A 26,053-nucleotide genomic window follows, 5' to 3' on the forward strand; every position below is an offset into this window, starting at 1 on the left:
TTAAACAAAGTTATTTTGAAAAATTTCTCTAGCTTTTCTACTAATTTGAAAAATGTGAGTAGATTATATTCATTTATCTCAATCTATAAAAAACATGTTTTTTTTTTTAATGTAATTCTAAAGATCTTATTACCACAGCTTTTATTGTAATTAATTTATTTTATATCATTTTTATCTTTTCAATAGATTTCAGATAAATATGGTCCTGGGGGGGGAAAAATGTCACATTATCCTTTAGTAATTAATGTTTTTTTAGATTGTGGTGATGGTGACTTCCGGCCAAGATGGCGGAGAGGAAATACACTTCTGTGTAATCTCCGTGTTTTTCTCTCACTATTCATTTCATTTCATGCCTCTGAATTAATGCTCGACTGAAAAAAAACCATACAATTACTTACCAAGAGAAACCATCCTTGAGACTCGTCAAGAAAGGTCTGTTTTTGCGCGAGGGCGGGGACGGTATTTGGAAGCAGTCTGCGGGCAGCAGCTGCAACCAGAGCACAGATAGCAGCTCAGAACCGGGTAGAGCGGAGAGGGGGTAGGACGCGATCGCAGCCGTCTCTGCGGTGAGAGCTTTGCTATAGGAGCAAGTCAGCAGCCCAGCAGAGAAGCTAAAAACACCGGGGGTGAAGAATACAATCCCAAACAGCTGGAGTCTCTCGGGACCTGGCCACCCCTCCCCCACAGTGTCTTAGCCCGCTCGGATCTCAGAGCGCTCGGATCTCAGCGCGCAGGCGCCATAGCACAGTAGGACCCGTGCCTCACGAATACCCTGCCCCTCCCCCAAAGAAAGCAGCCTCCATTCAAGGGGTTTTTTTCCTTCTGTTTCTTTGATAGTTTGTCTTTGATAAATAGACAGAATGAGCAAGAAACTGAAAAAGAATTTAACCCTGGACAGCTTTTATACAGATAAAGAGCAGACTCCAAACCCTGAGGAGACTAAAAACAAACAGTCCCCAGGTGAATCCCCGAAGGAGGAGACCTTATGTCCCTCAGCACAGATGAATCTCATGGAGGAAATTAAAAAGGCTCTCACAAGGGAGCTAGAAGAAAAATGGGAAAAGGAGAGGGAGGCTCTGCAAAAGGAGAGGGAGGCTTGGCAAAAGAGCCTGGAAAAGTCAGTTAAAGAGAGAGTGGATAAAGAAACCAAATCCTTGAAAAATAGGATTAGTGAACTGGAAACAGAAAACAGCTCTCTAAAAAACAAAATTGGCGAAATGGAAAAAAATTCCACAGAACAAAAGAACTCAATTGGACAATTAGAAAAAGATCTTAAAAAAGTGAGTGAAGAAAATACCTCACTGAAAATCAGGGTCGAACAATTGGAATTGAATGACTCGAGGAGACAAGAAGAATCAGTCAAGCAAATCCAAAAAAATCAAACAATGGAAAAGGATGTGAAATACCTTCTGGGGAAGACAACAGACCTGGAAAACAGATCCAGGAGAGACAACCTGAGAATCATCGGACTTCCAGAAAAGTATGATGAAAAAAAAAGCCTGGACACTATCTTCCAGGAAATTATCAAAGAGAACTGCCCAGAAGTCATAGAAACAGAAGGTAAAATAGACATTGAAAGAATTCATCGATCCCCTACTGAAAGGGATCCTAAAATCAAAACACCAAGGAATATAGTGGCCAAATGCCAGAACCCTCAGGCAAAGGAAAAAATACTGCAAGCGGCTAGAAAAACCCAATTCAAGTATCAAGGAGCCACAATAAGGATCACCCAGGATCTGGCAGCATCCACATTAAAGGATCGAAGGGCCTGGAATATGATATTCCGAAAGGCTAAGGAACTTGGTATGCAACCAAAAATAACTTACCCAGCGAGATTGAGCATCTTTTTCCAGGGAAGAAGATGGACATTCAACGAAATAAGCGAATTTCATCTATTTCTGATGAAAAAGCCAGAACTTAACAAAAAATTTGATCTACAAGCACAGAACTCAAGAGAAATCTAAAAAGGTAAAGATTAATCTTGGGAACTATATTTCGGCTGTAAAGATGTATAAAGAATACATGTATACCTTGTTCTAGAAACTAGTTGTGGAAAGGACATTGTACTAGAAAAAAGGGAAAGTGGGGGTACTACATTTCATGAAGAGGCAAAGAAAACCTAGTATATCTGAGAGAAAGAATGGAGAGGAATGAAAATAGTGAGTATTTTACTGCTTTCAGAATTGGCATTAAGAGAAGAATTTTAGACATATTCAATCTATGGTGAAACTTCTCCCACCTCATTGAAAAGTGAGAAGGGAAAAGTGAAAAAGGAAGGAATAAGCTAAGTGGAAGGGAATACGGTAACTGGGAGGGAAAGGGGCAAGTTGGGGGGGGAACTCTAAGGGGGGGGAGGGATACTGAAAAAGGGAGGGCTGTGAGAAGCAAGGGGAGCTCACAAGCTTAATACTGGGAAGGGGGGTAAGGGAGGGGGTAAGGGAGTAAGAAGGGAGAAAAGCATAAACCGGGGTTAACAAGATGGCAAGTAATACAGAATTGGTCATTTTAACCATAAATGTGAACGGGGTAAACTCCTCTATAAAGAGGAAGCGGTTAGCAGAATGGATTAAAAGCCAGAATCCTACAATATGTTGTATACAGGAAACACACCTGAAGCGGGGTGATACATGCAGGTTAAAGGTAAAAGGTTGGAGCAAAATCTACTATGCTTCAGGTGAAGCCAAAAAAGCAGGGGTAGCCATCCTGATCTCAGATCAAGCTAAAGCAAAAATTGATCTAATCAAAAGAGATAAGGAAGGGCACTATATCTTGCTAAAGGGTAGAATGAATAATGAAGAAGTATCTATATTAAATATATATGCACCAAGTAGTGTAGCATCTAAATTCCTAAAAGAGAAATTAAGAGAGCTGCAAGAAGAAATAGACAGTAAAACTATAATAGTGGGAGATCTCAACCTTGCACTCTCAGAATTAGATAAATCAAACCACAAAATAAATAAGAAAGAAGTCAAAGAGATAAATAGAATACTAGAAAAATTAGATATGATAGATCTCTGGAGAAAATGTAATGGGGACAGAAAGGAGTACACCTTCTTTTCAGCAGTTCATGGAACTTATACAAAAATTGATCATATATTAGGACATAAAAACCTCAAACTCAAATGCAGTAAGGCAGAAATAGTGAATGCATCCTTTTCAGACCATGATGCATTGAAAATTACATTCAATAAAAAGCCACAGGAAAGTAGACCAAAAAATAATTGGAAACTAAATAATCTCATACTAAAGAATGATTGGGTGAAACAGCAAATTATAGACATAATTAATAACTTCATCCAAGAAAATGATAATAATGAGACATCATACCAAAATGTATGGGATGCAGCCAAAGCGGTAATAAGGGGAAATCTCATATCTCTAGAGGCCTATTTGTATAAAATAGAGAAAGAGAAGGTCAATGAATTGGGCTTGCAACTAAAAATGCTAGAAAAGGAACAAATTAAAAACCCCCAATCAAACACTAAACTTGAAATTCAAAAAATAAAAGGAGAGATCAATAAAATTGAAAGTAAAAAAACTATTGAATTGATTAATAAAACTAAGAGTTGGTTCTATGAAAAAACCAACAAAATAGACAAACCCTTAGTAAATCTGATTAAAAAAAGGAAAGAGGAAAATCAAATTGTTAGTCTTAAAAATGAAAAGGGAGAACTCACCACTAACGAAGAGGAAATTAGAGCAATAATTAGGAGTTACTTTGCCCAACTTTACGCCAATAAATTCGACAACTTAAATGAAATAGAAGAATACCTCCAAAAATATAGCTTACCTAAACTAACAGAGGAAGAAGTAAATATCCTAAACACTCCTATCTCAGAAAAAGAAATAGAACAAACTATCAATCAACTCCCTAAGAAAAAAACCCCAGGACCAGATGGATTTACATCTGAATTCTATCAAACATTTAAAGATCAATTAACTCCAATGCTAAATAAACTATTTGAAGAAGTAGGGATTGAAGGAGTCCTACCAAACTCCTTTTATGACACAGATATGGTACTGATACCTAAACCAGGTAGGCTGAAAACAGAGAAAGAAAATTATAGACCAATCTCCCTAATGAATATTGATGCTAAAATCTTAAATAAAATATTAGCAAAAAGATTACAGAAAATCATCCCCAGGATAATACACTATGACCAAGTAGGATTTATACCAGGAATGCAGGGCTGGTTCAATATTAGGAAAACTATTAACATAATTGACTATATCAACAACCAACCAAACAAAAACCATATGATCATTTCAATAGATGCAGAAAAAGCATTTGATAAAATCCAACAGCCATTCCTAATAAAAACACTTGAGAGCATAGGAATAAAAGGACTTTTCCTTAAAATAGTTAGGAGCATATATTTTAAACCTTCAGTAAGCATCATATGCAATGGGGAAAAACTGGAACCTTTCCCGGTAAGATCTGGAGTGAAGCAAGGTTGCCCACTATCACCATTATTATTCAATATTGTATTAGAAACACTGGCCTCTGCAATAAGAGTCGAGAAAGAGATTAAAGGAATTAGAGTAGGCAATGAGGAAACCAAACTATCACTCTTTGCAGATGATATGATGGTATACCTAGAAAACCCCAGAGATTCTACTAAAAAGCTATTAGAAATAATTCATAATTTTAGCAAAGTAGCAGGATACAAAATAAATCCCCATAAATCCTCAGCATTCTTATACACCACCAACAAAATCCAAGAGCAAGAGATACAAAGAGAAATTCCATTCAAAATAACTGTTGATAGCATAAAATATTTGGGAATCTACCTACCAAAGGAAAGTCAGGAATTATATGAGCAAAATTACAAAAAAGTTTTCACACAAATAAAGTCAGACTTAAATAATTGGAAAAATATTAAGTGCTCTTGGATAGGCCGAGCAAATATAATAAAGATGACAATACTCCCTAAACTAATCTATTTATTTAGTGCTATACCAATCAGACTTCCAAGAAAATATTTTAATGATTTAGAAAAAATAACAACAAAATTCATATGGAACAATAAAAAGTCGAGAATCTCAAGGGAATTAATGAAAAAAAAATCAAATGAAGGTGGTCTAGCTGTACCTGATCTAAAATTATATTATAAAGCAGCAGTCACCAAAACCATCTGGTATTGGCTTAGAAATAGATTAGTTGATCAGTGGAAAAGGTTAGGTTCACAAGACAGAATAGTCAACTATAGCAATCTAGTGTTTGACAAACCCAAAGATTCTAAATTTTGGGATAAGATTTCATTATTTGATAAAAACTGCTGGGATAACTGGAAATTAGTATGGCAGAAATTAGGCAAGGACCCACACTTAACACCACATACCAAGATAAGATCAAAATGGGTCCATGACCTAGGCATAAAGAACGAGATTATAAATAAATTAGAGGAACATAGGATAGTTTATCTCTCAGACTTGTGGAGGAGAAAGAAATTTGTGACCAAAGATGAACTAGAGACAATTACCAATCACAAAATAGAAAATTTTGATTATATCAAATTGAAAAGCCTTTGTACAAACAGAACGAATGCAAACAAGATTAGTAGGGAAGTAACAAACTGGGAAAACATCTTTACAATTAAAGGTTCTGATAAAGGCCTCATTTCCAAAATATATAGAGAACTGACTCAAATTTATAAAAAATCAAGCCATTCTCCAATTGATAAATGGTCAAAGGATATGAACAGACAATTTTCAGATGAAGAAATTGAAACTATTACCACTCACATGAAAGAGTGTTCCAAATCATTATTGATCAGAGAAATGCAAATTAAGACAACTCTGAGATATCACTACACTCCTGTCAGATTGGCTAAGATGACAGGAAAAAACAATGATGAATGTTGGAGGGGATGCGGGAAAACGGGGACATTGATGCATTGTTGGTGGAGTTGTGAACGAATCCAGCCATTCTGGAGAGCGATCTGGAATTATGCCCAAAAAGTTATCAAACTGTGCATACCCTTTGATCCAGCAGTGTTTCTATTGGGCTTATACCCCAAAGAGATACTAAAAAAGGGAAGGGGACCTGTATGTGCCAAAATGTTTGTAGCAGCCCTGTTTGTAGTCGCTAGAAACTGGAAAATGAATGGATGCCCATCAATTGGAGAATGGCTGGGTAAATTGTGGTATATGAATGTTATGGAATATTATTGCTCTGTAAGGAATGACCAGCAGGATGAATACAGAGAGGCTTGGAGAGACCTACATGGACTGATGCTAAGTGAGATGAGCAGAACCAGGAGATCATTATACACTTCGACAACGATATTGTATGAGGATGTATTCTGATGGAAGTGGATTTCTCTGACAAAGAGACTTAACTGAGTTTCATTGGAGAAATGATGGACAGAAACAGCTACACCCAAAGAAGGAATACTGGGAAATGAATGTGAACTATTTGCATTTTTGATTTTCTTCCCGAGTTATTTTTACCTTCTGAATCCAATTCTCCCTGTGCAACAAGAGAACTGTTTGGTTCTGCAAATATGTATTGTATCTAGGATATACTGCAACATGTTTAGCATATATAGGACTGCTTGCCACCCTGGGGGGGGGGGGGAGGAGGGAGGGAGGGGAAAAAACGAAACATAAGTGATTGCAAGGGATAATGTCGTGTAGAAATTATCCTGGCATGGATTCTGTCAATGCGAAGTTATTATTAAATAAAATAAAATTTATTATAAAAAAAAATAAAAAAAAATAAAATGGAGAAAAAAAAAAAAAAAAAAAAAAAAAAAGATTAAACTCACTGGGTGAAGGGGGTGCCAAAAAAAAAAAAAAAAAAGATTGTGGTGATGGTGAATAAAGTTCACTTTTTATAAATTAATAAAAATAATAATAAGATATAAGTACTTTTGTAATTTCATGCAAAATATCTCTATGAGAATTGTAGAAGCACTACTGATAATAGGGTTGGTATGTATTTCATTCTCTTCCAACATGGTTAAGAAATTTTTCACAAGATCTAGAGGAAAAAATGGTGAATAAATTTTTTTTTATTAAAGATTTTTATTTTGAAAACAGATACATGGATAATTTTCCACATTCATCCTTGTATAACTTTGTTTCCAATTTTTTCCCTTCTTTCCCCAAACCCTCTCTCCTAGATGGCAAATAAATAAATATATATGCAATTCTTCTATAGATATTTACATAATTGTGCTACACAAGAGATAACATTTCAAAAAAGGAAAAAAAATGAGATAAAAAATGCAAACAAACAACAAAAAAGTGAAAATACTATTTTGTAGTCCACACTTAGTTGCCACAGTTATCTCTCTGGGTGCAAATGGCTCAACTCATCATAAGATCATTGGAATTGGCCTTAATCATCTTATTATTGAGAAGAGACATATCCCTCAGAATTGATCATTGTATGATTTTGTTATTGCTGTGTACAATGTTCTCCTTGTTCTACTTACTTTACTTAGCATCAGTTTATGTAAGTCTCTCCAGACTTCTCTGAAATCATCCTTCTCATCATTTCTTATAGAACAATAATATTCCATAACATTCATATGCTATAACTTATTCAGCCATTCTCCAATTAATGGGCATAGACTCAGTTTCCAGTTTTTTGACAATACACAAAGAACTGGCATAAACATTTTTTTCATATGTGGGTTCCTTTCTCTCCTTTATGATCTCTTTGTGATACAAGTATAGTAGAAATACTTTTGCATCAAAGGGTATGCACAGAGGAATAGCTATTTGGGCATAGTTCCAAATTACTCTCCAGAATAGTTGAATCAGTTTACAACTTCAGCAACAATGGATTAGTGTCTCCTCCAACATTAGTCATTATCTTTTCCTATCATCTTAGCCAATATGAGAAGTGTGTAGGGGTACATCAGAGTTGTCCTAATTTGCATTTCTCTGATCATTAGTGATTTAGAGCATCTTTTCATATGACTAGAAATAGTTTCAATTTCTTCATCTGAAAATTGTCTGTTCATATCCTTTGACCATTTATCAACTGGAGAATGGTATGAATTCTTATAAATTTGAGTCAGCCCTCTATATATTTTAGAAATGAGACCTTTATCAAAACCCTTGAATGTAAAATTTTCCCATTTTTTTGCTTCAATTCTAATCTTGTCTGCATTTTATTTGCACAAAAACTTTTCAAATTTAATATAATAAAATAGATAATTTTCTATTCAAAAATATATTCAAGTTCTTCTTTAGCCACAAATTCCTTCTTTCTCTACAAACCAGCAATGTAAACTATCCTTTATTCTTCTAATTTGCTTATAACATTACTTTTTATGTCTAAATCATGAGCCCATTTTGACCTTATCTTGATATACACTGTTAGTTTTGAGTCAATGCCTAGTATGTGATACTAATTTCCAATTTTCCCACCAACTTTTGCCAAGTAGTGAGTTATCTGAAAAGCTGGGGTCTTTGAATTTGTCAAGCATTAGATTATTATAGACATTGATTATTTTGCCCTGTAAACCTAACTTATTTCAATGACCGACTATCTTCTTCTTAACCAGGACCAAATAATTTTGAAAAATCACTGTTTCATAATACAATTTTAGCTTTGGTGGAGTAAGGCCACATTCATTTGCATTTTTCCATTAATTCTCTTGAAATTTTTGGCTTTTTGTTTTTCCATATGAACTTTTTTATTATTATTTTTTCTAACATTATAAAATAATTTTTTGAGATTTTGATTGGTATGGCGCTGAATAAGTAGATTAATTTAGGTAGTTTGTCATTTTTATTATATTAGTTTAGTCTACCTATGAGCATGTGATATTTTCCCAAGAGATTAGACATGACTTTATTTGTGTGGAAAGTTTTTTATAATGATGGCCATATAGTTCTTGACTTTGACTTGCCAGGTAAACTCCCAAAGAGTTTATATTATCTATAGTTATTTTATATAGAATTTCTCTTTATATCTCTTGTTGCTGGACTTTGTTGGTACTATACAAAAATGGTGATGATTTGTGTGGATTTATTTTATATCCTATAACTATGTTAAAGTTGTGAATTGCTTTTTAGTAGTTTTTAGGTGATTCTCTAGGATTCTCTAAGTAGACCATCATATCATTGCAAAGAGTGATAATTTGGCTTCCTCATTACTTACTCTAATTCCTTTAATTTCTTTTTTTCTCTTATCGCCAAAGGTAATATTTCTAATACAATATTGAATAGAAAGGGCAACCTTGTTTCACCTCTGATCTACTGAGAATGGTTCTTTTTTATATCCATTTCATCTGATCTTTGCTGATGGCTTTAAGTAGATGCTATTGATCATTTTAAGGAAAACTCCACTTATTTCTGTATTCTCTCATGTTTTTAATAGGAATGGAGATTGGATTTTGTCAAATGCTTTTTCTGCATCTGAGATAATCATATGATATCAGTTAGTTTGGTTATTGGTATAGTTAATTGTGCTAATAGTTTTTGTAAAATTGAAACAAGCCTGCATTACTAGTTTAAATCCTACTTGATCATGGTGTATTATCCTGTGGATAACTTGTTGGAATCTTTTCGCTAATATTTTATTTAAGAATTTTGCATCAGACTTATTGGTGGGCAGAGCCAAGATGGCTGAGAAGGTGCACATGACTTTCTAAGCTCCTCTCCTGCCCTCACGACCAACATTAAATCCAGCCTCAAAAATAGTGCTTGACTGGTAAAACCCATGAAGATTAGAAGCACAACAACTCACTGGCCCAAGATAATCTGGAAGATTGCCAGGAAAGATTTGTCCTGAGGGGCTAGGAACAGACCAGCACAGGCAGGGAGAGACTAGCATCCGGGAGCAGACCAGGGGAATGTTGGAGTGGATGTGGGAAAATAGGGACATTAATACATTGGTGGTGGAATTGTGAATACATCCAGCCATTCTGGAGAGCAATTTGAAACTATGCTCAAAAAATTATCAAACTATGCATACCCTTTGATCCAGCAGTGTTTCTACTGGGCTTATATCCCAAAGAAATCTTAAAGAAAGGAAAGGGACCTGTATGTGCATGAATGTTTGTGGCAGGTCTCTTTGTAGTGGCCAGAAATTGGAAACTGAGTGGATGTCCATCAATTGGAGAATGGCTGAATAAATTGTGGTAAATGAATATTATGGAATATTATGTTTGGTAAGAAATGACTAACAGGATGATTTCAGAAAGGCCTGGAGAGACTTACATGAATTGATGCTGAGTGAAATGAGCAGGACCAGGACATCACTATATACTTTAACAACAATACTATATGATGATCAATTCTGATGGATGTGGCCATCTCCAGCAATAAGATGAACCAAATCACTTCCAAAAGAGCAATAATGAATTGAACCAGCTTCACTCCAATTCTTTTTGTATAGCAAAATAACTGTTAGGACATTCATGCTTATATTGTATTTAATTTATAGTTTAACATACTTAACATGTATTGGTCAACCTGCCATCGGGGGGAGTGGATGGGGAGAAGGAGGGGAAAAATTGGAACAAAAGGTTTGGCAATTGTCAATGCTGTAAAATTACCCATGCATATAACATAAATAAAAAGCTATTTAAAAAAAGAATTTTGCAACAATATTAATGAGGGAAATTGTTCTACAATTTTCTTTCTCTTTTTGACCTTATCTGGTTTAGTTATCAGCACCACTTCTGTGTCATTCCTTCTTTCCCTATTTTTCCAAAGAGTTTGCATAGCATTGGAATTAATTGTTCTTTAAATGTTTAGTAGGATTCCCATGTAAATCCATTTGGCCCAATAATTTTTATTTTTTATTAGGAAATTGATTAATTACTTGTTTGATTTCTTTTTATAAAATGGGACTTTTTAAGTAATTTATTTTATTCTCTTTTAAACTAGGCAATCTATATTTTTTATAAATATGCATCCATTTCACTTTTATTATCATATTTATTGGAAAGCAGTTGTCCAAAATAGATCTTAATTATTAATGTACTTTCCTTTTTATTGTTGGAAAGTTCACCTTTTTTTTTTTTTTGAAACTAACAATTCAATTTACTTCTTTCCTTTTTGTAATAAAATTATCAAAAGATTTACCTATTTTGTTATTTTAAAAAAAAACAGCTCTTAGTTTTGTTTATTAGTTCAATAATTTTTTTTTTACTTTCAGTTTTATTAATCTCCCATTTTATTTTCAGAATTTCAAATTTGGTATTTTCTTGGAGGTTTTTACTTCTTTTTTTAGCTTATATACTTGCATTCCCAATTCATTGATCTTCTCTTTCTCTATTTTATGCAAGTAAGTCTCTAAAGACATAAAATTTCCACTAAGAACTGCTTTAGCTGCATCCCCTAAATTTTGGTATGTTTTCTTTGGTATGTCTTCATTGTCATTCTGTTAGATGAAAATATAGATTGTGTCTATGATTTATTGTTTCACCCACTCATTCTTTATGATCAGATTATTTAGTTTCCAATTGATTTTTGGTCTATTTTCCTTGATCCTTTGTCACATGTAATTTTTATTGCACCATAATCTGAAAAAAAATGAATTTACTATTTCTGCCTTTCTACATTTGATTTTGAGATTTTTATGCCTTAATATATGGACAATTTTGTATAGATTCCATGAACCACTGAGAAAAAAATATATTCTTTACTGTTTCCATATAATTTTTTCTAAAAACCTATCATAAACTTTTGTAAAATTCTATTTACCTCCTTAATTTCTTTGATATTTATTTTGTGATTTGATTTATCTAGTTTTGAGAGAACAAGATTGAGATCCCCACTAGTATAGTTTTGCTGTCTATTGTTTCTTGCAGCTCTCTTAACATCTCCTTTAGGAAATTGGCTATTACTTCATTCTCTATGGTACATTTTAGCAAGATATAGTTTCTTTCCTTATCTATTTTAATTAGATCTATTTTTGCTTTCTTTTGCTTGATCTGAGATTAGTATCACTACCCCTCCTTTTTTTTTTTTTTTTTTTTTTTTTACTTCAGCTGAAGCATAATAGTTTTTGCTCCAGTCTTTTACCTTTTACTCTGTGTGTATCACTCTGCTTTAAATGTGTTTCTTGTAAGCAACATATTTAGGATTCTGACTTTTAACGCAGTCTGCTGTCCAATTCTGTTTTATGGAAGAGTTCAACCCATCCACATTCCCAGTTAAAATGACTAATTCTGTTTTTCCCACCGTCTTATTTTCCCCTAATTATAGTTTTCTTTTTCCTTTCCCTCCTCCCCAGTATTTTACTTCTGACCACCATCTCCCTCAAACAGCCTCCTCCTTTTACAGCCCTATTCCATTTATTATACCTTACTCCTTCTACTTCTGTTTTCCCTTCTATAAGCCTGCCTCCTTTCCTTTCCCCTTTCCTGTTTTACTTTCCTGTAGTGTGAAGCAATTTTCTCTGAAGTTAAATATGTCTAATATTCTCTCTCTGAGTCAAATCTGATGTAAGATTTTCACAATGTTCATCATCCTCCCTTCTTTCCCTGAGTTATAATAGGTCCTTTTTGTCTCTTCATGACATGTAATTTATCTCATTTTACCTCCATTTTCCTCTTCTTTCTGTATAATCCCCTTTCCATCTTTAGTTTCTGTTTTATATCATCAAAATAAAATTAAATTATACCTGTAGATTCTATATATACCTATAACAGAGATACAGTTCTCATGAGTTTGTTTCTTTTTACTTTTTTTTTTAATTATAGCTTTTTATTGACAGAACATATGCATGGGTAATTTTTTACAGCATTGTCCGTTGCACTCACTTCTATTCCAACTTTTGCCTTCCCTCCCTCCACCTAGATGGCAGGCAGTCTTATACATGTTAAACATGTTAAAGTATATCCTACATACAATATATGTGTGCAGATCTGTACAGTTCTCTTGTTGCACATGAAGAATTGGATTCAGAAGGTAAAAATAACCCGGGAAGAAAAACAAAAATGCAAGTAGTTCACATTCATTTCCCAGTGTTCCTTCTCTAGGTGTAGCTGATTCTTTCAATCATTGGTCAGTTGGCCTTTTTACCTTTTCATGCTTCTCTTGAGTTCTGTATTTGGAGATCAAATTTTCTGTTCATGTTTGATCTTTTCATAACAAATAAGTGAAATTCATCTGTGTCATTGAATGTCCCTCTTCTTCCCTGAAAGATAATGCCCTTTTTTTTTTTTTTTTTGGGTTAGTTGATTGTTGCTGTAATCCAAGTTCCTATGCTTTGGAGAATTCAAAATTCTCAATTAAGAATTTAGATTCCAGCCTTTTCAGTCCTTTAAAGTGGAAGCTGCTAGGTCCTGGATAATTCTGATTGTGGCTCTTGGATATTTGAATTATTTATTTCTGGCTGCTTACAATATTTTCTTCTTGACCTGATAATTCTGAAATTTAGCTATGATATTTCTTGAAGTTTTCATTTTGAAGTCTTTTTCAAGCAATAATCAATGAATTCTTTCAGTGGTTATTTTCCCTCTGGTTTTAGGACATCAAGGCATTTTTTCCTTGATAATTTCCTGAAAAATGATATCTAGGCTCTTTTTTTCATCATGGTTTTCAGGAAGTCAAATAATTCTTAGATTGTCTCCCCTTGATCTATTTTCCAGGCCAGTTATTTTTCCAATGAGGTATTTTACATTTTCTTTTATTTTCTTTTCATCTTTTTGTTTGGTTTGACTGATTCTTGATGTCTCATTGAGGTCCTTTCTGTTTCTTCATTTTTATTGTATTATTTTCTTCAATTACCTTTCTTAGTTTTTTTTTTTTTTTTTTTTTTTTTTTTGCATTTGGCCAGTTGAACTTTTAAATGAATTGTTTTATTCAGTGGATTTTTTTTTTCCATTTCACAAAATTTTTTTTCTCAAGGAGTTGATTTCTTTTTCCATTTTGTCAAAACTATTTTGTAAGGAATTATATGATTTCTCCAATTCACTAAATCTATTTTGTAAGACGTTTTCTTCAGATAATTTTTATTTCTCTTTCCATATTCTCCTGCAATGTTCTCATTTCTGTTCCCCGTTTTTCTTCTAACTCTCTTTTGAAATCCTTTTCAAATTCTTCCAAAGAGCCTTATGAGAATGGAACCAATTTATATCACCCTTTGGAGCTTAATCTGGAGAAAATTTGCTTTTACTGTCCTCAGTGTTTGAGGTGTAAGAAGTTCTTCTCTTTCCCCATAAAAAAAAACTATCTATGATCAGAATTCTTTTTGGTTCTTTGCTCATTTTTTTTTAAATGGCTGAAGTCTGTTCTTAGGGCAAAAAAGAGATTGTTCCAAACTTCCTCTTACCAGCAACAGCAGCTTTGCTGGATCAGTGATGCTGACTTCTGGTGCTGGGTGAACCTGGCCAAATCTCACATTATTCTGGGATTCAGGCTCACTATATCCCTTTTGTGTTTGTGTTGGATTTTTTGTAACTAATCTGTTGATTCATTTATTTGTAACCAGGACAAGAGGAGCCAATGCTATTGTATTTTGGCTAAGAGCCTCCTGGTAGATTCCCTGCAGAGCCACACTGCCCTAAGTCTCTTCACTGAACTTGTACACGGCTCCCTCTCCTCTGTGTTCAATTGAAACAGACCTTTTCTGAATTTCTTCCAAAATATCTTCTACTAGAAATTTGTTACATTCCAAATATTTGTTAATTTTGTCACTCCAAAACCAGTTCAGAGGCTTAATTTGGTGTTGATCTGAGGGACCTTAGGAAGAGCTGTGTCTCTACCATCTTGGCTTTACCCCACTATGAATGAATAAAATTATGATATACATGTGACCAGACAATCTATAGAGCTCATCCATTTGAATATCTATATTTCTATATTTAAAACTAAAGTTTTAAATGTGTCTGTCACCTCTTCGCTTTTTTTCTTCCTTCCTTCCTTCCTTCCTTCCATCCTTCCTTCCTTCCTTCTTACTTTCTTTCCTTTTTTCTTTCTTCTTTCTTTTCCTTTTTGTTTGTTTATTTCTTTATATGTTTTCGTTTATCATTTCTCCATTTTTGACAAACGTGGCAAATAAACAAAACTTCTTTCTGAGAAAAATGACCCATGTTTTGTTAGTCTCTTTATGACTGTTAGATATAGAGTCGTTTAGTCTCTTAAGGGGGTAGGGGGTAATAGAAAGGGAGAGGGAGAAGGAGAAGGAGAGAGAGAGAGGGAGAGAGAGAGGGGGAGAGAGAGAGAGAGAGATTAAAAAAGAGAGAGACAGAGACTGAGACAGGTGAGGATGGCTCTGTGTGTGTGTGTGTGTGTGTGTTCATGGTGGATGTAAGTAGACTAAAACATTGTGAACAAAAAATGAAAAAAAAATTGAAATGGTTAAGTAACAAAAGAAAATGAGCTATTTGCAAGGCATGAATAAAAAATAATGGATGGATAACCTCTGTATCCCTCTGGTATTCTTGTGCTTATGTGGTATTCAAGAAAGCCTCAGAAAACTGAGTGAACCCCTTTTGCCAAATGTTTGGGAAGGACATTGGATACCCTTTCTCAGGAAGAGCAGGCATGGATTCTTAGCTGATCTGTATTAAAGGGAATGCTTATATCAGTGAGGCTTCAAATTGATTTCATAATAATTATGATAAAGATGATTATTTATACTTGTAATTTCATTAATAAAAGAAACTCTCCAATGAAAAAAAAGTTCCTTTGTCACTGCAGATTAGCTATTTTCTCCAATTTATGTAGTCTAGCCTTAAAAGGTTGCCTTAAGCCCTGAGAGGTTTCATAATCTGCCCAAAGTCACGCAGTCAGCACATGTATGAGTTTAACTTTGCATACATCCTTATGGATTTACTCTCCCTCTACTACATATCCAAATACTTACCAAATTTTATTAATTCAATTCCATTTCACAACCATCTTCCACTTCTGTCCTTTTTTCACTGTTCATAAGGTCTTCATCATTCTTCTCAATCTCATCATATTTTGTCAAAATATTGGAATACCTTCTTAGTTGAACTTCCTATTTCAATCCTCTCCTTTCTTCAAGTCTCCCTTCACATTAAGCAAAAATGGCATTCCTTTCTCCCAGGATGGCAATTTCTCTTTTTGAAATTGTCTTCAGTTCAAATGCCAAATCTTAAATAAATCTTTTCCTTATACTTCTAGATACTTGACCTCACTATTACATCTTGCATTTAGCTTACAGTTATTTTATATTTATTTACATATGTGCATATGGTTAACCCTATTTGAAAGTAAGTCCCTCCAGGAAAGGACTTTTTAACCTAAGTATTCCTACTGGCTAGCACAATTCCTAACACATAAGAGATCCTCAATAAAGGTTTGCTTGATTGATTGAATAAGAACAGAGTGAGTAACATGTTCAAGCATATAGAAACAGTGACTATATTCTCTACAACATACACTGAGATGTATATATTAATGGAAATGTTAGTTTTCTAAAATCATATTTCCTGGCTACTAGCAATGCTTAGGTTTTTTAATTGACTTAGGATGTGTAACTGAAAAAAAATCAATATGCTTGATTCAAGTAGAGAAATAATTTAGAGAGTCAGGTCCACAAGATAGAGGCAAATGACTTTCAATTTTAGTTTCTATTATGTTGACTTTATGAATATAAAGGCAAGGTTTTAACATATAAATATATGATGTGATGTAATTCATATATATATATATATATATATACATATGTGTGTGTGTATATATATATATATATATATATATGGCATGTATATATATGGTGTGAATGCACAAAACATACACACATAATATATATGCATATATGTATAGAATAATATCACACTTACATATATGCACCTATATACATGTAATAAATGTACACAAATTCACATACATATGTGTATTGCATACCTGCATACATATGTATATATTATACTTATGCATATATGTCTATATGTGCATATGTATAGTTTAAATCCTGTCTTCCCACTAATTCATTGTTTGACCTTGAAATATTCAATTTCCTGTTCTGAATGCTTTTTCCTCATCTATTAAATAAAAATTTTGGACCAGATGATCTCCAAGGTCGCCTCCAGCACTAACATTTAATGATTCATATTTGGTACTTTTCTTCTCGGGCTTGCCAGACATAGAGAGACATACATGTCTTAGTTATAATATGAGTCAGCTTGTTATCTTATCTTATTTCAAATGAGTTAAAATGTTTTTGAAACTGTTAAAGAGAGAATTAACTATCAAGTTAAGGCTAATTCCCTAAGTACTTTGAATTTGGTCCTAAAGGACTACCAATCATTTGAAGGAAAATACAACTCATCTATAAATCTTTGAGAGGATAAAAAATGTTTCTTTCCCTCCTATATTACTGCTAACATCTTAAAGCAGACGTTCATTGCCAACTACCTGGATTATTGCAAGAATTTGCCGATAGATTTCATAGATATGTATCTTCCCCTATAGTTCAATTTCTTCATAGATGTCCTTTCTGTATGGGAGATTTGGCAATGTCTCAAACCTCATACTCAGTAAATACTAGTGATTCTCTATGACTTTGGACTAAATCTAAAATTAGTATTTAGGCTTTCATAGCTTTTCATGACATTGCCTTTTTTCCCCTCCACTATATCGTAAGCTCTTCAAGAGATCTTAAAGGAGGGAAAGGCATCCACATGTGCAAAAATGTTTGTGGCAGCCCTTTTTGCAGTGGCTAGAACCTGGAAACTGAATGAATGTCCATCAATTGGAGAATGGCTGAATAAATTATGGTATATGCAAGTTATGGAAAATTATTTTTCTGTAAGAAATGATCAACAGGATGATTTTAGAGAAGCCTGAACAGACTTACATGAATGATGCTAAGTGAAATGAGCAGAACCAGGAGATCATTATATATAGCAACAAGATCATACAATGGTCAATTCTGACGGACATGGCTGTCTTCCACAATAAGATGATTCAAACCAGTTCCAATTGTTCAGTGATGAATAAAGCCATATACACCCAGAAAGAGGCCTGTAGAAATGATTGTGGATCACAACATAGCATTTTCACACTTTTTGTTAATGTTTGCTTGCATTTTGTTTTACTTTTCAGGATTTTTTTTTCTTTCTAGATCTGACTTTTCTTGTGCAACAAGATAATTGTACAAATATACACACACACACATACACACACACATATATTGGATTTACCATATATTTTAACATATTTAACATGTATTGGACTACTTGTCATCTAGGGGAAGGGGTGGGGGAGGAGGGAAAAATCTGGAACAGAAAGTTTTGCAAGGGTCAATGTTGAAAAATTACCCATGCATACATTTTGTAAATAAAAAGCTTTAATTAAAAAAAAAAGAAAAAAACAAACAATTACTTGCATCAGAAGGTAGATTAGGGATGAGTTTTTGTTCCTTCATTTGTTAAAGTTGCATCTGATTTTTCCCAACAAAGATACAAGAGTATTTTGCAATTTTTTTTCTACAACTCACTTTAATAAATGAGTAAACTGAGGCAAGTAAGGGTAAATAATTTGCCCAGGATCACATAATTAGTAAATGTCAGAGGACAGTTTTGAACTTGGGTAGATAAGTTTTCCTGATGCCCATACTAGCACTCTAAAACTGCTCATTAGGGATAATGACCCTAGGCAAAAGAAACAGAGAGTAACTTCCTGTAAAAGTATAAAACTTCTGACAACTCTCTGAGTGAATCTGACAGAAATTCCATACCCATTCTTTCTTTTGTGTCCTCAAGAAAATAAGTGAAATAGACATGTACACACACACACACACACACACACACACACATTTAGATTTGCCAGAGACCAGATGATTTGATGCTAATACCAATAAGTGAAAAGTTGAAGAAACTGATGTCAAATGGCTAAATTAGTCAGCAGGAGGGAATGGAATCTTTAATGATTTATTGAGGCTGTGAGCTGTGTCTGGCTGGGCCAGGCTTCCAATCAGTACAGCAACTGAACCTATTACCATTTCTGGTAATGGTCCTATGGAAATCCACATGTCATCAATAGTTTTTTCTTTGTCACGAATTTTTCCTGACACTAACTTTTGTTCCTAGTACCATGCCAAGATTTCCTCAGCAGACTGCATCTGTAAGCATGAATAGCAAATTTGCACTTGCAAATTCCTATGACTCACTTTCTTGATTTGGCTTCTGTCCTGTAGATACCAGTACCATCATCATGCAGTGCCCTGCTGTCTCAATATGATTCTATTCAATTCATCTTCGGATTTTTGCTTTCGCCCATGTATTCAATAGGTGATATTCTAATTCATTCTCTCCTTTTGTTTAACTCAGATAAAAAAAAAAATGCAAAAGGCATCTCCAAATCACAAATAAAAGACAAAGGGAAATGCATTGGATAGAGTGTAGATATCTTAATCTCATCATATTGACTGAATATGGGCCCATGACAGGAAGCATGATTCACAGTCCTAACCATTTCTATAAACAATTTTAAAAGAAGAGCTCCATTTAAATTCATTTCCTCAGTGGTTGCATAGAAGATCTCTTATTATTCTGATACAATTGTTAGAGGATTTGCCAACTTCTATTGCAAGAAAAAATTCCATTTCTCACATGTGGCTTATCTGTCTTTCTTAATTGTCTGTCCTTCTCTTCTTATTACTTTGAATACGACCAAAGTTGACTACCCTTCATTTGGTTTTGTTTTGTCTTTACTCCTCAGGTTTAATCTGTTTTTTTTTTTTTTTTTTTTTTTTTTTTTTTTTTTTTGTGAAATCTAAAGCAGGCACATGTGTATTCAGTCCTATGTCTAAGGAAGTTTTTTCTGAGTTTTCATTACAAGGAGCTAGGCTTGTCTCTACCTTTGCAGTAAGAGACTCTGGATCTGCACTTCAGGCCTGTGTCAGTGCTTGAGGCAGTCACCCTGATCTCTGGCTCAAATTTCAAAACTCATTTCAAAGATGTAATCTAGTGTCTTCTCTGTGTTTAATAGAGTTCACAAGGGGTAAAAGGCTGCCATTTGTTTGGCAACTTGTTTCTTAATACTGGTAAATTAAAATTCTGTTTTCTTTTTTTTATATAATAATAGTAGCTTTCATTTGTATATGGCTTTAAAGTTAACAAGTATTTCATATGTATTATTTCATGTGATACTCATAATAACCTTGACAGATATTCCTTCCTCCCACCCCCCCTACTTTACACAAAAAAGGTAAATAAGGGTCCACAAAGTTAAATGACCCCATGGCTTCATATAAAGTATTTGTAAATTTGTCAATGTCAATGTAAATGTCAAAGGTGAAATTCAAATTTGAGATTTCCTCTATGTAGTGTATCATAATATCTTGGAATCACAGTCTTAGAAATCACAGGATGAGAAAAAATATTATTATATCTTTTTGGATTTAAATTTTACTACACTAATCATCTATTTGAAGCTCAGATCAACTCTTCCTTCTTCTAAGAATCATAAATCACAAATCTAGTTCTCCCTTTAACCTCTCTGTTAAAATTAAAGATTTTAAAGTCATTGACACTCAATCTATAATAGAATCACAAGTTGCCTTATATTTGATTTGATTGCATTAAGTTCCTAGTTTCCCCACACTCTAGGGCATCTAAGTGGTATAGTAGATAAAATTCTGTGGCTCTTATCCAACTTTTAGACAAATACTCTCTAGGCATGTGATTTTGAGCAAGTCATTCAACCCTGTGTTTCACTTTCATAATCTGAATAATACACCTTACAGGATTGTTTCAAGAATCAAATACCTTAAGATGTATAAAGTATTTTTCAACTTGAAAGCACTATAAAAATATTATCTATTCACTACTGGCCTGTAATATATTCCCATCTTTCATCTTTGGTGCAATTTAATCTTTTTTATTGCTCTATTTTTATTAAAACTTTTTTTTAATTTTAAAAACACTAGCAAAGATAATTTTCAGCATTCAACTTTGGAAAACCTTGTATTCCAAATAGTTTTCCTTTCATTCTTCTCATTCTTCCCCTATATGGCAAGTAATCCAATGTGTTAAACATGTGCCATTCTTTTATATATTTTTCCACAATTATCAAGCTACACAAGAAAAATCAGATCAAAAAGGGAAAAATGAGGGAAAAATGCAAGCAAATGACAATTAAAATGTTCAAAATACTATGTTGTGGTACAAACTCAGTTCCCATAGTCCTCTCTATGGGCACTGATGACTCTCTCCATAACAAGACCATTGGAACTGGCCTGAATCATTTTGCTATTGAAAAGACCCATGTCCATCAGAATTGTTCATCACATAATCTTATTATTGCTGTGAACAATGTTCTTCTGCTTCTATTTACTTCACTTAGCACCACTTCATGTAAGAGTCTCCAGGCCTCTCTGAAATCATCTTGCTGATTGTTTCTAATAGAAGGAAAATATTCCATAACATTCTTTTTTTTTTTAAATAATTTTTTATTGATAGAACACATGCCAGGGTAATTTTTTTACAGCATTATCCCTTGCATTCATTTCTGTTCCGATTTTTCCCCTCCCTCCCTCCACCCCTTCCCCCAGATGGCAAGAGTCCTGTACATGTTGAATGGGTTGCAGTATATCCTAGATACAATATATGTGTGCAGAACCAAACAGTTTTCTTGTTGCACAGGGAGAATTGAATTCAGAAGGTATAAATAACCCGGGAGGAAAAACATAAATGCAAGCAGTTTATATTCATTTCCAGTGTTCTTTCTCTGGGTGTAGCTGCTTCTGTCCATCTTTGATCAATTAAGGCTCTCTTTATCAAAGAGGTCCACTTCCATCAGAATACATCCTCAAACAGTATCATTGTTGAGATATCTAACGATCTCCTGGTTCTGCTCATTTCACTCAGCATCAGTTCATGCAAGTCTTGCCAGTCCTCTCTGTATTCATCCTGCTGGTCGTTCCTGACAGAAATTCCATACCCATTCTTTCTTTTGAGTCCTCAAGAAAATAAGTGAAATAGACATGTACACACACACACACACACACACACACACACACATTTAGATTTGCCAGAGACCAGATGATTTGATGCTAATACCAATAAGTGAAAAGTTGAAGAAACTGATGTCAAATGGCTAAATTAGTCAGCAGGAGGGAATGGAATCTTTAATGATTTATTGAGGCTGTGAGCTGTGTCTGGCTGGGCCAGGCTTCCAATCAGTACAGCAACTGAACCTATTACCATTTCTGGTAATGGTCCTATGGAAATCCACATGTCATCAATAGTTTTTTCTTTGTCACGAATTTTTCCTGACACTAACTTTTGTTCCTAGTACCATGCCAAGATTTCCTCAGCAGACTGCATCTGTAAGCATGAATAGCAAATTTGCACTTGCAAATTCCTATGACTCACTTTCTTGATTTGGCTTCTGTCCTGTAGATACCAGTACCATCATCATGCAGTGCCCTGCTGTCTCAATATGATTCTATTCAATTCATCTTCGGATTTTTGCTTTCGCCCATGTATTCAATAGGTGATATTCTAATTCATTCTCTCCTTTTGTTTAACTCAGATCTAAAAAATGAAAATGCATCTCCAAATCACAAATAAAAGACAAAGGGAAATGCATTGGATAGAGTGTAGATATCTTAATCTCATCATATTGACTGAATATGGGCCCATGACAGGAAGCATGATTCACAGTCCTAACCATTTCTATAAACAATTTTAAAAGAAGAGCTCCATTTAAATTCATTTCCTCAGTGGTTGCATAGAAGATCTCTTATTATTCTGATACAATTGTTAGAGGATTTGCCAACTTCTATTGCAAGAAAAAATTCCATTTCTCACATGTGGCTTATCTGTCTTTCTTAATTGTCTGTCCTTCTCTTCTTATTACTTTGAATACGACCAAAGTTGACTACCCTTCATTTGGTTTGGTTTTGTCTTTACTCCTCAGGTTTAATCTGTTTTTTTTTTTTTTTTTTTGTTTGTTTGTTTGTTTTTTTGTTTTTTGTGAAATCTAAAGCAGGCACATGTGTATTCAGTCCTATGTCTAAGGAAGTTTTTTCTGAGTTTTCATTACAAGGAGCTAGGCTTGTCTCTACCTTTGCAGTAAGAGACTCTGGATCTGCACTTCAGGCCTGTGTCAGTGCTTGAGGCAGTCACCCTGATCTCTGGCTCAAATTTCAAAACTCATTTCAAAGATGTAATCTAGTGTCTTCTCTGTGTTTAATAGAGTTCACAAGGGGTAAAAGGCTGCCATTTGTTTGGCAACTTGTTTCTTAATACTGGTAAATTAAAATTCTGTTTTCTTTTTTTTATATAATAATAGTAGCTTTCATTTGTATATGGCTTTAAAGTTAACAAGTATTTCATATGTATTATTTCATGTGATACTCATAATAACCTTGACAGATATTCCTTCCTCCCACCCCCCTACTTTACACAAAAAAGGTAAATAAGGGTCCACAAAGTTAAATGACCCCATGGCTTCATATAAAGTATTTGTAAATTTGTCAATGTCAATGTAAATGTCAAAGGTGAAATTCAAATTTGAGATTTCCTCTATGTAGTGTATCATAATATCTTGGAATCACAGTCTTAGAAATCACAGGATGAGAAAAAATATTATTATATCTTTTTGGATTTAAATTTTACTACACTAATCATCTATTTGAAGCTCAGATCAACTCTTCCTTCTTCTAAGAATCATAAATCACAAATCTAGTTCTCACTTTAACCTCTCTGTTAAAATTAAAGATTTTAAAGTCATTGACACTCAATCTATAATAGAATCACAAGTTGACTTATATTTGATTTGATTGCATTAAGTTCCTAGTTTCCCCAAACTCTAGGGCATCTAAGTGGTATAGTAGATAAAATTCTGTGGCTCTTATCCAACTTTTAGACAAAAACTCTCTAGGCATGTGATTTTGAGCAAGTCATTCAACCCTGTGTTTCACTTTCATAATCTGAATAATACACCTTACAGGATTGTTTCAAGAATCAAATACCTTAAGATGTATAAAGTATTTTGCAACTTGAAAGCACTATAAAAATATTATCTATTCATTACTGGCCTGTAATATATTCCCATCTTTCATCTTTGGTGCAATTTAATCTTTTTTATTGCTCTATTTTTTATTAAAACTTTTTTTTAATTTTAAAAACACTAGCAAAGATAATTTTCAGCATTCAACTTTGGAAAACCTTGTATTCCAAATAGTTTTCCTTTCATTCTTCTCATTCTTCCCCTATATGGCAAGTAATCCAATGTGTTAAACATGTGCCATTCTTTTATATATATTTCCACAATTATCAAGCTACACAAGAAAAATCAGATCAAAAAGGGAAAAATGAGGGAAAAATGCAAGCAAATGACAATTAAAATGTTCAAAATACTATGTTGTGGTACAAACTCAGTTCCCATAGTCCTCTCTATGGGCACTGATGACTCTCTCCATAACAAGACCATTGGAACTGGCCTGAATCATTTTGCTATTGAAAAGACCCATGTCCATCAGAATTGTTCATCACATAATCTTATTATTGCTGTGAACAATGTTCTTCTGCTTCTACTTACTTCACTTAGCACCACTTCATGTAAGAGTCTCCAGGCCTCTCTAAAATCATCTTGCTGATTGTTTCTAATAGAAGGAAAATATTCCATAACATTCTTTTTTTTTTTTAAATAATTTTTTATTGATAGAATACATGCCAGGGTAATTTTTTTACAGCATTATCCCTTGCATTCATTTCTGTTCCGATTTTTCCCCTCCCTCCCTCCACCCCTTCCCCCAGATGGCAAGAGTCCTGTACATGTTGAATGGGTTGCAGTATATCCTAGATACAATATATGTGTGCAGAACCAAACAGTTTTCTTGTTGCACAGGGAGAATTGAATTCAGAAGGTATAAATAACCCGGAGGAAAAACATAAATGCAAGCAGTTTATATTCATTTCCAGTGTTCTTTCTCTGGGTGTAGCTGCTTCTGTCCATCTTTGATCAATTAAGGCTCTCTTTATCAAAGAGGTCCACTTCCATCAGAATACATCCTCAAACAGTATCATTGTTGAGATATCTAACGATCTCCTGGTTCTGCTCATTTCACTCAGCATCAGTTCATGCAAGTCTTGCCAGTCCTCTCTGTATTCATCCTGCTGGTCGTTCCTTACAGAACAATAATATTCCATAACGTTCATATACCACAATTTACTCAACCATTCTCCAATTGATGGACATCCTTTCATTTTCCAACTTCTAGCCACTACAAACAGGGCTGCCACAAACATTTTGGCACATACAGGTCCCTTTCCTTTCTTTAGTATCTCTTTGGGGTATAAGCCCAGTAGAAACACTGCTGGATCAAAGGGTATGCACAGCTTGATAACTTTTTGAGCATAGTTCCAAATTGCTCTCCAGAATGGCTGGATGTGTTCACAATTCCACCAACAATGTATCAGTGTCCCTGTTTTCCCACATCCCCTCCAACATTCCCCATTATCTTTCCCTGTCATTCTAGCCAATCTGACAGGTGTGTAGTGGTATCTCAGAGTTGTCTTAATTTGCATTTCTCTGATTAATAATGATTTGGAGCATATTTTCATATGTCTATAAATAGTTTCAATTTCTTCGTCTGAGAATTGTCTGTTCATATCCTTTGACCATTTATCAATTGGAGAATGGTTTGATTTTTTATAGATTAGGGTCAGTTCTCTATATATTTTGGAAATGAGGCCTTTATCAGAACCTTTGATTGTAAAAATGTTTTCCCAGTTTATTGTTTCCCTTCTAACCTTGTTTGCATTTGTTTTGTTTGTACAAAAACTTTTCAATTTGATATAATCAAAATTTTCTATGTTGTGGTCAATAGTGATCTCTAGTTCTTCTTTGGTCATAAATTCCTCCCTCTTCCACAGGTCTGACAGGTAAACTATCCTATGCTCTTCCAATTTATTTATAATCTCATTCTTTATGCCTAGGTCATGAACTCATTTTGACCTTATCTTGGTGTATGGTGTTAAGTGAGGGTCAATGCCATACTGATTTCCAATTTTCCCAGCAATTTTTGTCAAATAATGCATTCTTATCCCAGAAACTGGTGTCTTTGGGTTTGTCAAACACTATATTATTAAAGTTATTGGCTGTTTTGTCCTTTGAACCTAACCTATTCCATTGATCAACTAGTCTATTT

The sequence above is a fragment of the Antechinus flavipes genome, chromosome 2, assembly GCF_016432865.1.
Source record: "Antechinus flavipes isolate AdamAnt ecotype Samford, QLD, Australia chromosome 2, AdamAnt_v2, whole genome shotgun sequence".
NCBI classification, from domain to species: domain Eukaryota; kingdom Metazoa; phylum Chordata; class Mammalia; order Dasyuromorphia; family Dasyuridae; genus Antechinus; species Antechinus flavipes.